Here is an 11,303-nt window from a genome sequence, read left to right on the forward strand (position 1 = left end):
TTGTTCAGGTAGGAGGCAGGTGCGCTTTGCTCCCAAGTGGCACCTCAGTCCTGCTCAGTGGGCACTGATCACGGCAGAACTGGCTCGCTCTGTTCTGGACGGTGTGCATTTATTGCCCTGTGGCCTCTGGACCGTGCAGACTTTCTCCAAAAGCACATTTGCCTTGGGTGTATTGATAAGATATGTGTTGGTGTTTTACCAGTGATAATCCCACAGCGTGATTTTATCTAAGACCAAAACCAAAGTTTCCCCATTGCATCAAAATTCATTGCTCTCAAGTCAGTTCTAACTCCTGGCAATCCATGCGTTTGTTACACAGTAGAATTTCTCCATAGGGTTTTCCTGGTGGTAATCTTTTTTTTTTTTTTTTAATTTTTATTGTGCTTTAAGTGAAAGTTTACAAATCAAGTCAGTCTCTCATACAAAAACTTAAATACACCTTGAATCGACTCGGCGGCACTGGTGTTTTTTTGGGGTATACTCCTTATTGCTATTTCCCTAATGAGACAGCACATTCCTTCTCTCCACCTTCTATTTTCATGTTCATTCAGCCAGGTTCTGACCCCCTCTGCCTTCTCATCTCCGTTTCAGATGGGAGCTGCCCACCTAGTCTCATGTGCCTGCTTGAGCCAAGAATCGTGCTCCTAACCAGTATCATTTTCTCTCTTATAGTCCAGTCCAATCCCTGTTTGAAGGGTTGGCTTTGGGAATGGCTCCTGTCTTGGGCTAACAGAAGGTCTGGGAACCATGGCCTCTGGGGTCCTTCTAATCTCAGTCAGACCATTAGGCCTGGTCTTTTTATGAGAATTTGAGGTCTGTATCCCACTGTTCTCCTGCTCCCTCAGGGGTTCTCTGTTGTGTTCCGTGTCAGGGCAGCCATTGGTTGTAGCTGGGCACTGTCTAGTTCTTCTGGTCTCAGGCTGATGTAGTCTCTGGTTTATGTGGCCCTTTCTGTCTCTTGGGTTCATAATTACCTTCTGTCTTTGGTGTTCTCCATTTTCCTTTGCTCCAGGTGGGTTGAGACCAATTGATGTGTTTTAGGTGGCCGCTTGCTAGCGTTTAAGACCCCAGACGCCACTCCAAAGTGGGATGCAGAATGTTTTCTTAATAGATTTTATTATGCCAATTGACCTAGATGTCCCCTGAAACCATGGTCCTCAATCCCCCTTCCCTGCTACGCTGGCCTTTGAAGTGTTCAGTTTATCCAGAAAACTTCTTTGCTTTCAGTTCAGTCCAGTTGTGCTGACCTCTCCTGTATTGTGTGTTGTCTTTGCCTTCACCTAAAATAGTTCTTGTCTACTATCTAATTAGTGAATACCCCTCTCCCTTCCTCCCCGCTCTTGTGACTATCAAAGAATATTTCCTTCTCTGTTTAAACTATTTCTCAAGTTCTTATAATAGTGTTCTCGTACAATATTTGTCCTTTTGCAACTGACTAATTTCACTCAGCATAATGCCTTACAGATTCCTCCATGTTATGAAACGTTTCACAGATTCATCATTGTTCTTTATCGATGCGTAGTATGCCATTGTGTGAATGTACCATAACTTATTTAACCGTTCATCTATTGATGGGCACCTTGGTTGTGTCCATCTTTTACTATTGTAAACAGTGCTGCAGTGAACATGGGTGTGCATATATCTGTTCATGTAAAGGCTCTTATTTCTCTAGGATATATTCCAAGAAGTGGGATTGCTGGATCCTATGGTAGTTCTATTTCTAGCTTTTTAAGGAAGCGGCCAAATTGATTTCCTAAGTGGTTGTACCATTTTACATTCCCACCAGCAGTGTGTAAGAGTTCCAGTCTCTCCACAACCTCTCCAATATTTATTATTTTGTGGTTTTTGGATTAATGCCAGCCTTGTTGGAGTGAGATAGAATCTCATTGTAGTTTTGATTTGCATTTCTCTAATGGCTAATGATCATGAGCATTTCCTCATGTATCTGTTAGCTACCTGAATGTCTTCTTTAGTGAAGCGCCTGTTCATATCCTTTGCCCATTTTTTAATTGGGTTGTCCTTTTGTTGTTGAGTTTTGCAGTATCATGTAGATTTTAGAGATCAGACGCTGATCGGAAATGTCCTAGCTAAAAACTTTTTCCCAATCTGTAGGTAATCTTTTTACTCTTTTGGAGAAGTCTTTGGATGAGCATAGGTGTTTGATTTTTAGGAGCTCCCAGTTATTTAGTTTCTCTTCTGGTGTTTGTGCATTGTTAGTAATGTTTCGTATACTGTTTATGCCATGTATTCGGGCTCCTAGCATTGTCCCTGTTTTTTCTTCCATGATCTTCATCGTTTCAAATTTTGTATTTAGGTCTTTGATCCATTTTGAGTTACTTTTTGTCTATGGTGTGAGGTATGGGTCTTGTTTCATTTTTTTTTGCAGATAGATTTCCAGTTATGCCAGCACCACTTGTTAAAGATACTGTCTTTTCCCCATTTAACTGACTTTGGGCCTTTGTCAAATATCAGCTGCTCATAAGTGAATGGATTTATGTCTGGATTCTCAATTCTGTTCTATTGGTCTATTTGAATACTGTGGCAGTATAATAAAAAAAAAAAAAACCCACTGCTGTCCAGTCAATTCTGACTCATAGCATAGGTTCTAAAATCAGATAGTGTGAGGGTTCCCACTTTGTTTATCTTTTTCAGTAATGCTTTACTTATCCAGGGCCTCTTTCCCTTCCATATGATGTTGGTGATTTGTTTCTCCACCTCATTAAAAAATGTCATTGGAATTTGGATCAGAACTGTGTTGTATCTATAGATGGCTTTTGGTAGAATAGACATTTTTATGATGTTAAGTCTTCCTACCCACGAGCAAGGTATGTTCTTCCACTTACGTAGGTCTTTTTTGGTTTCTTGAAGTAGCGTCTTGTAGTTTTCTTTGTATAGGTCTTTTATGTCTCTGGTAAGATTTATTCCTAAGTATTTTATCTTCCTGGGGACTACTGTAAATGGCATTGATTTGGTGATTTCCTCTTCGATGTTCTTTTTGTTGGTGTAGAGGAATCCAACTCATTTTTGTATGTTTACCTTGTATCCTGATACTCTGCTGAACTCTTCTATTAGTTTCAGTAGTTTTCCAGAGGATTTTTTAGGGTTTTCTGTGTATAAGATCATGTCATCTGCCATAGAGATAGTTTGACTTCTTCCTTACCAATCTGAATGCCCTTTATTTCTTTATCTAGCCTAACTGCTCTGGCTAGGACCTCCAGCACATTGTTGAATAAGAATGGTGATAAAGGGCATCCTCGTCTGCTTCCCGATCTCAAGGGGAATGTTTTCAGACTCTCTCCATTTAGGATGATGTTAGCTGTTGTGTTTGCATAAATGCCCTTTATTATGCTGAGGAATTTTCCTTCTTTCCCTATTTTGCTGAGAGTTTTTATCATGAATGGGTGTTGAACTTTGTCAAATTTCTTTTCTGCATCAATTGACAAGATTATGTGGTTCTTGTCTTTTGTTTTATTTATGTAATGGATTACATTAATTGTTTTTCTAATGCTGAACCATCCCTGCATACCTGGTATGACTCCCACTTGGTCATGGTGAATTTTTTTTTTGATATGTTCTTGAATTCTATTGGCTAGAATTTTGTTGAGGATTTTTGCATGTAAGTTCATGAGGGTTACAGGTCTGTAATTTTCTTTTCTTGTGATGTCTTTACCTGGTTTTGGTATCACGGGTATGCTGGCTTCATAGAATGAATTTGGGAATATTCCGTCCTTTTCTATGCTTTGAAATACCTTTAGTAGTAGTGGTGTTAACTCTTCTCTGAAAGCTTGGTAGAACTCTCCAGTGAAGCCATCTGGGCCAGGGCTTTTTTTGTTGGGAGTTTTTCGATTACCTTTTCAATCTCATCTTTTATTATGGGTTTATTTAGTTGTTCTACCTCTGTTTGTGTTAGGTTAGGTAGGTAGTGTGTTTCTAGAAATGCATCCATTTCTTCTAGGTTTTCAAATTTGGTAGAGTACAATTTTTCATAGTAATCTGATATGATTCTTTTAATTTCAGTTAGGTCTGTTGTGATATTGCCCATCTGATTTCTTATTCAGGTTATTTGTTTCCTCTCCTGTTTTTCTTTTGTCAGTTTGGCCAGTGGTTTATCAATTTTGTTAATTTTTTCAAAGAACCAGCTTTTGGTCTTGTTAATTCTTTCAATTGCTTTTCTGTTTTCTATTTCATTTAATTCTGCTCTAATTTTTATCATTCGCTTTCTTCTGGTGCCTGAGGGGTTCTTTTGTTCCTCTCATTCTATTCGTTCAAGTTGTAGGGATAATTCTTTGATTTTGGCCCTTTCTTCTTTCTGTATGTGTGCATTTTTTATATAAATTGATCTCTGAGCACTGCTTTCGCTGTGTCCCAAAGGTTCTGATAAGAAGTGTTTTCATTCTCATTGGATTCTATGGAATTCTTTATTCCATCCTTAATGTCTTCTATAACTCAGTCGTTTTTGAGCAGCGTATTGTTCAGTTTCCAAGGGTTTGATTTCTTCTCCCTCTCTGCTTTTTCTGTTATGGATTTCTACTTTTATGGCCTTGTGGTCACAGAAGATGCTTTGTAGTATTTCGATGTTTTGGATTCTGCTAAGGCTTGCTTTATGACCTAATATGTGGTCTATTCTACAGAATGTTCCATGTGCACTAGAAAAGAAAGTATACTTGGCTGCTGTTGGGTGGAGTGTTCTGTATATGTCTATGAGACCGATTTGGTTGGTTGTGGCATTTAGATCTTCCATGCCTTTATTGAGCTTCTTTCTGGACATTCTGTCCTTCACCAGAAGTGGTGTGTTGAAGTATCCTATTATAATTGTGGGGCTGTGTATCTCATTTTTCAATGCTGCTAGAGTTTGTTTTATGTATCTTGCAGCTCTGTCATTGGGTGCATAAATATTTAATGTGGTTATATCCTTCTGGTAAATTGTCCTTTTAATCATTATATAGCCCTTCGTAATCCTTTTTTTGTCGATTTAACTTTAAAGACTATTTTGTCAGAAATTAATATTGCCACTCCTGCTCTTTTTTGATTGTTGTTTGCTTGATATATTTTTTCTATCCTTTGAGTTTTAGTTTATTTGTGTCTTTAAATCTAAGGTGTGTATCGTGTAGGCAGCATGTAGATGGATCGTGTATTTTTATCCATTCTGCCACTCTCTGTCTTTTTATTGGTGCATTTAGTCCATTTATATTCAGCATGATTATGGATAGGTATGAGTTTAGTGCTGTCATTTTGATGTCTTTTTTGTGTGTTGTTGACTGTTTTTTTTTTCCCACTTAATTTTTTATGCTGAGTAGTTTATATATTGTCTTTTCCTCTTATTTGTTGTTGATTTTGTTTCTGCTGAGTCTTTATTTTTTCTTGTATTTAATTTTGATGAGTAGGATTGTTAGTCTTCTTTGTGGTTACCTTGATATTTACCCCTATTTTTCTAAGTTTAAATCTAACTTGTATTTCTTTGTATCACCTTGTCTTTCTCTCCATATGAAAGATCTATGGCTACATTTCTTAGTCCCTCTTTATTGTTTTAATGTTGTCTTCTTTTACATAATGACATTGATGTTTCCCTGTTTTTGGTGTTTTTTTATCTTGATTTACTTTTGTGATTTCCATATCTGGGTTGATATCTGGTTGCTCTGTCCCGTGTTCTAGTCTTGGGTTGATATTTGATATTATTGATTTTCTAACCAGAGAATTCCCTTTAGTATTTCTTGTAGTTTTGGTTTGGTTTTTAAGAATTCCCTAAACTTCTGTTTATCTAGAAATGTCCTAATTTCACCTTCATATTTGAAAGACAGTTTTGCTGGGTATAAGATTCCTGGTTGGCATTTTTTTTCCTTCCATGCATTATTTAAGTCATTCCATTGCCTTCTTGCCTGCATGGTTTCTGCCGAGTAGTCCAAGTTTATTCTTATTTACTCTCCTTTGTAGGTGACTTTTTGTTTATCCCTAAAAACTAAAAATTATCCCTAGCCACACTTAAAATTCTCTCTTTATCTTCGGTTTTGGCAAATTTGATTATAATACGTCTTGGTGACTTTCTTTTGAGATCTACCTTATGTGGAGTTCGACGAGCATCTTGGATAGATATCTTCTCATCTTTCATGATATCAGGGAAGTTTTCTGCCAACAAATCTTCAACAATCCTCTCTGTATTTTCTGTTATCCCTTGCTCTTCTGGTACTCCAATAACTCATAGGTTATTTCTCTTGATAGAGTGCCACGTAATTCTTAGGGTTTCTTCATTTTTTTTTTAATTCTTTCATCTGATTTTTCCTCTAATATATTGGTGCCAAGTGTTTTATCTTCAATCTCACTAATTCTGCCTTTCACTTCCTCAATTCTGCTCCTCTGACTTTCTATTGAGTTGTCTAATTCTGTAATTTTATTGTTAATCTTCTGAATTTCTAATTGCTGTCTCTCTATGTATTCTTGTAGGTTATTAAATTTTTCATTATGTTCTTCAATAACCTTTTTTTTTAAATAATTTTTATTGAGCTTTATGTGAACATTTACAAATCAAGTCAGTCTGTCACATACAAGCTTATATACACCTTACTCCATACTCCCACTTACTCTCCCCCTAATGGGTCAGTCCTTCCAGTCTCTCTGTTCATGACAATTTTGCCAGTTTCTAACCCTCTCTACCCTCCTATCTCCCCTCCAGACAGGAGATGGCAACACAGTCTCAAGTGTCCACCTGATACAAGTAGCTCACTCTTCATCAGCATCTCTCTCCTACCCATTGTCCAGTCCCTTCCATGTCTGATGAGTTGTCTTCAGGAATGGTTCCTGTCCTGGGCCAACAGAAGGTTTGGGGACCATGACTGCCGGGATTCCTCTAGTCTCAGTCAGACCATTAAGTCTGGTCTTTTTATGAGAATTTGGGGTCTGCAAAATTTTTTTTTTTATCCCACTATTCTCCTGCTCCCTCAGGGGTTCTCTGTTGTGCTCCCTGTCAGGACAGTCATCGGTTGTGGTTGGGCACCATCTAGTTCTTCTGGTCTCAGGATGATGTAAGTCTCTGGTTCATGTGGCCCTTTCTGTCTCTTGGGCTCATAGTTATCCTGTGACCTTGGTGTTCTTCATTCTCCTTTGATCCAGGTGGGTTGAGACCAATTGATGCATCTTAGATGGCCGCTTGTTAGCATTTAAGATCCCAGATGCCACATTTCAAAGTGGGATGCAGAATGTTTTCATAATAGTATTATTTTGCCAACTGACTTAGAAGTCTCCTTAAGCCATAGTCCCCAGACCCCCGCCCTTGCTCCACTGCCCGTTGAAGCATTCAGTTTATCCCGGAAACTTCTTTGCTTTTGGTCCAGTTCAGTTGAGCTGACCTTCTGTGTATTGAGTATTGTCCTTCCCTTCACCTAAAAGTAGTTCTTATCTACTAACTAATCAGTAAATAACCCTCTCCTACCCTCCCTCCCTTCCCCCCTTGTAACCACAAAAGTATGTGTTCTTCTCAGTTAATACTATTTCTCAAGATCTTATAATACTGGTATTATACAATATTTGTCCTTTGGCCTCTGACTAATTTCACTCAGCATAATGCCTTCCAGGTTCCTCCATGTTATGAAATGTTTTGCAGATTTGTCACTGTTCTTTATCAATGCGTAGTATTCCATTGTGTGAATATACCACAATTTATTTAACCATTCATCCATTGATGGATACCTTGGTTGCTTCCAGATTTTGCTATTGTAAACAGAGCTGCAATAAACAAGGGCGTGCATATTTCTGTTTGTGTGAAGGCTCTTATTTCTCTAGGGTATATTCCGAGGAGTGGGATTTCTGGGTTGTATGGTAGTTCTATTTCTAACTTTTTAAGATAACGCCAGATAGATTTCCGAAGTGGTTGTACCATTTTACATTCCCACCAGCAGTGTATAAGAGTTCCAATCTCTCCGCAGCCTCTCCAACATTTATTATTTTGTGTTTTTTGGATTAATGCCAGCCTTGTTAGAGTGAGATGGAATCTCATCATAGTTTTAATTTGCATTTCTCTAATGGCTAATGATCGAGAGCATTTTCTCATGTATCTGTTACCTGCCTGAATATCTTCTTTAGTGAAGTGCGCGTTCATATCCATTGCCCACTTCTTGATTGGGTTGTTTGTCTTTTTGTGGTTGAGTTTTGACAGAATCATATAGATTTTAGAGATCAGGTGCTGGTCGGAGATGTCATAGCTGAAAATTCTTTCCCAATCTGTAGGTGGTCTTTTTACTCTTTTGGTGAAGTCTTTAGCTGAGCGTAGGCGTTTGATTTTTAGGAGCTCCCAGTAATCTGGTCTCTCTTCGTCATTTTTGGTAATATTTTGTATTCTGTTTATGCCTTGTATTAGGGGTCCTAACGTTGTCCCTATTTTTTCTTCCATGATCTTTATCATTTTAGTCTTTATGTTTAGGTCTTTGATCCAGTTGGAGTTAGTGTTTGTGCATGGTGTGAGGTTATGCGTCCTGTTTCATTTTTTTGCAAATGAATATCCAGTTATGCCAGCACCATTTGTTAAAAAGACTATCTTTTCCCCAATTAACTGACACTGGTCCTTTGTCAAATATCAGCTGCTCATATGTGGATGGATTTCTATCTGCGTTCTCAATTCTGTTCCATTGGTCTATGTGCCTGTTGTTGTACCAGTACCAGGCTGTTGTGACTACTGTGGCTGTATAATAGGCTCTAAAATCAGGTAGAGTGAGGCCTTCCACTTTCTTCTTATTTTTCAGTAATGCTTTACTTATCTGAGGCTTCTTTCCCTTCCATATGAAGTTGGTGATTTGTTTCTCCATCACATTAAAAAATGTCATTGGAATTTGGATCGGAAGTGCATTGTATGTATAGATGGCTTTTGGTAGAATAGATGTTTTTACTATGTTAAGTCTTCCTATCCATGAGCAAGGTATGTTTTTCCACTTAAGTAGGTCCTTTTTAGTTTCTTGCAGTAGTACTTTGTAGTTTTCTTTATATAGGTCTTTTACATCTTTGGTAAGATTTATTCCTAAGTATTTTATCTCCTTGGGGGCTACTGTGAATGGTATTGATTTGGTGATTTCCTCTTCGATGTTCTTTTTGTTGATGTAGAGGAATCCAAGTGATTTTTGTTTGTTTATCTTATAACCTGAGACTCAGCCAAACTCTTCTATTAGTTTCAGTAGTTCTCTGGAGGATTCCTTAGGGTTTTCTGTGTATAAGATCATGTCATCTGCAAATAGAGATAATTTTACTTCCTCCTTGCCAATCCGGATACCCTTTATTTCTTTGTCTAGCCTAATTGCTCTGGCTAGGACCTCTAGCACAATGTTGAATAAGAGCGGTGATAAAGGGCGTCCTTGTCTGGTTCCCATTCTCAAGGGAAATGCTTTCAGGCTCTCTCCATTTAGAGTGATGTTGGCTGTTAGCTTTGTATAGATGCTCTTTATTATGTCGAGGAATTTTCCTTCAATTCCTATTTTGCTGAGAGTTTTTATCATGAATGGGTTTTGGACTTTGTCAAATGCCTTTTCTGCATCAATTGATAAGATCATGTGGTTTTTGTTTTTTGTTTTATTTATATGGTGGATTACATTAATGTGTTTTCTAATATTAAACCAGCCTTGCATACCTGGTACAAATCCCACTTGGTAGTGGTGGATTATTTTTTTGATACGTTGCTGAATTCTGTTGGCTAGAATTTTGTTGAGGGTTTTTGCATCTATGTTCATGAGGGATATAGGTCTGTAATTTTCTTTTTTTGTGATGTCTTTACCTGGTTTTGGTATCAGGGATATGGTGGCTTCAGAATGAGTTAGGTAGTATTCCGTCATTTTCTATGCTTTGAAATACCTTTAGTAGTAGTGGTGTTAACTCTTCTCTGAAAGTTTGGCAAAACTCTGCAGTAAAGCCATCTGGGCCAGGGCTTTTTTTTGTTGGGAGTTTTTTGATTACCGTTTCAATCTCTTTTTTCGTTATGGGTCTATTTAGTTGTTCTACTTCTGATTGTGTTAGTTTAGGTAGGTAGTGTTTTTCTAGGAATTCATCCATCTCTTCTAGGTTTGAAAATTTGTTAGAGTACAATTTTTCGTAATAATCTGATATGATTCTTTTAATTTCAGTTGGGCCTGTTGTGATGTGGACCATCTCGTTTCTTATTCGGGTTATTTGTTTCCTTTCCTGTATTTCTTTAGTCAGTCTGGCCAATGGTTTATCAAATTTGTTAATTTTTACAAAGAACCAGCTTTTGGCTTTGTTAATTCTTTCAATTGTTTTTCTGTTCTCTAATTCATTTAGTTCAGTTCTAATTTTTATTATTTGTTTTCTTCTGGTGCCTGATGGATTCTTTTGTTGCTCACTTTCTATTTGTTCAAGTTGTAGGGACATTTCTCTGATTTTGGCTCTTTCTTCTTTTTGTATGTGTGCATTTATCGATATAAATTGACCTCTGAGCACTGCTTTTGCTGTGTCCCAGAGGTTTTGATAGGAAGTGTTTTCATTCTCGTTGCCTTCTATGAATTTCTTTATTCCCTCCTTAATGTCTTCTATAATCCAGTCTTTTTTCAGCAGGGTACTGTTCAGTTTCCAAGTATCTGATTTCTTTTCCCTGATTTTTCTGTTATTGATTTCCACTTTTATGGCCTTTTATGTCTGAGAAGATGCTTTGTAATATTTCGATGTTTTGGATTCTGCAAAGGTTTGTTTATGACCTAATATGTGATCTATTCTAGAGAATGTTCCATGTGCGCTAGAAAAAAAAGTATACTTTGCAGCCGTTGGGTGGAGTGTTCTGTATAAGTCAATGAGGTCAAGTTGGTTGATTGTAGCAATTAGGTCTTCCGTGTCTCTATTGAGCTTCTTACTGGATGTCCTGTCCTTCTCCAAAAGTGGTGTGTTGAAGTCTCCTACTATAATTGTGGAGGTGTCTATCTCACTTTTCAGTTCTGTTAAAGTTTGTTTTATGTATCTTGCAGCCCTGTCATTGGGTGCAAAAATATTTAATATGGTTATATCTTCCTGGTCAATCGTCCCTTTAATCATTATGTAGTGTCCTTCTTTATCCTTTGTGGTGGATTTAACTTTAAAGTCTATTTTGTCAGAAATTAATATTGCTACTCCAGCTCTTTTTTGCTTGTTTGCTTGATATATTTTTTTCCATCCTTTGAGTTTTAGTTTGTTTGTGTCTCTAAGTCTAAGGTGTGTCTCTTGTAGGCAGCATATAGACGGATCGTGTTTCTTTATCCAGTCTGAGACTCTCTGCCTCTTTATTGGTGCGTATAGTCCATTTACATTCAGCGTAATTATAGATAAGTTTATGTGTTTAGTGCTGT

Source organism: Loxodonta africana, chromosome 3 (assembly GCF_030014295.1).
Source record: "Loxodonta africana isolate mLoxAfr1 chromosome 3, mLoxAfr1.hap2, whole genome shotgun sequence".
In the NCBI taxonomy this organism is placed as follows: Eukaryota; Metazoa; Chordata; class Mammalia; order Proboscidea; family Elephantidae; genus Loxodonta; species Loxodonta africana.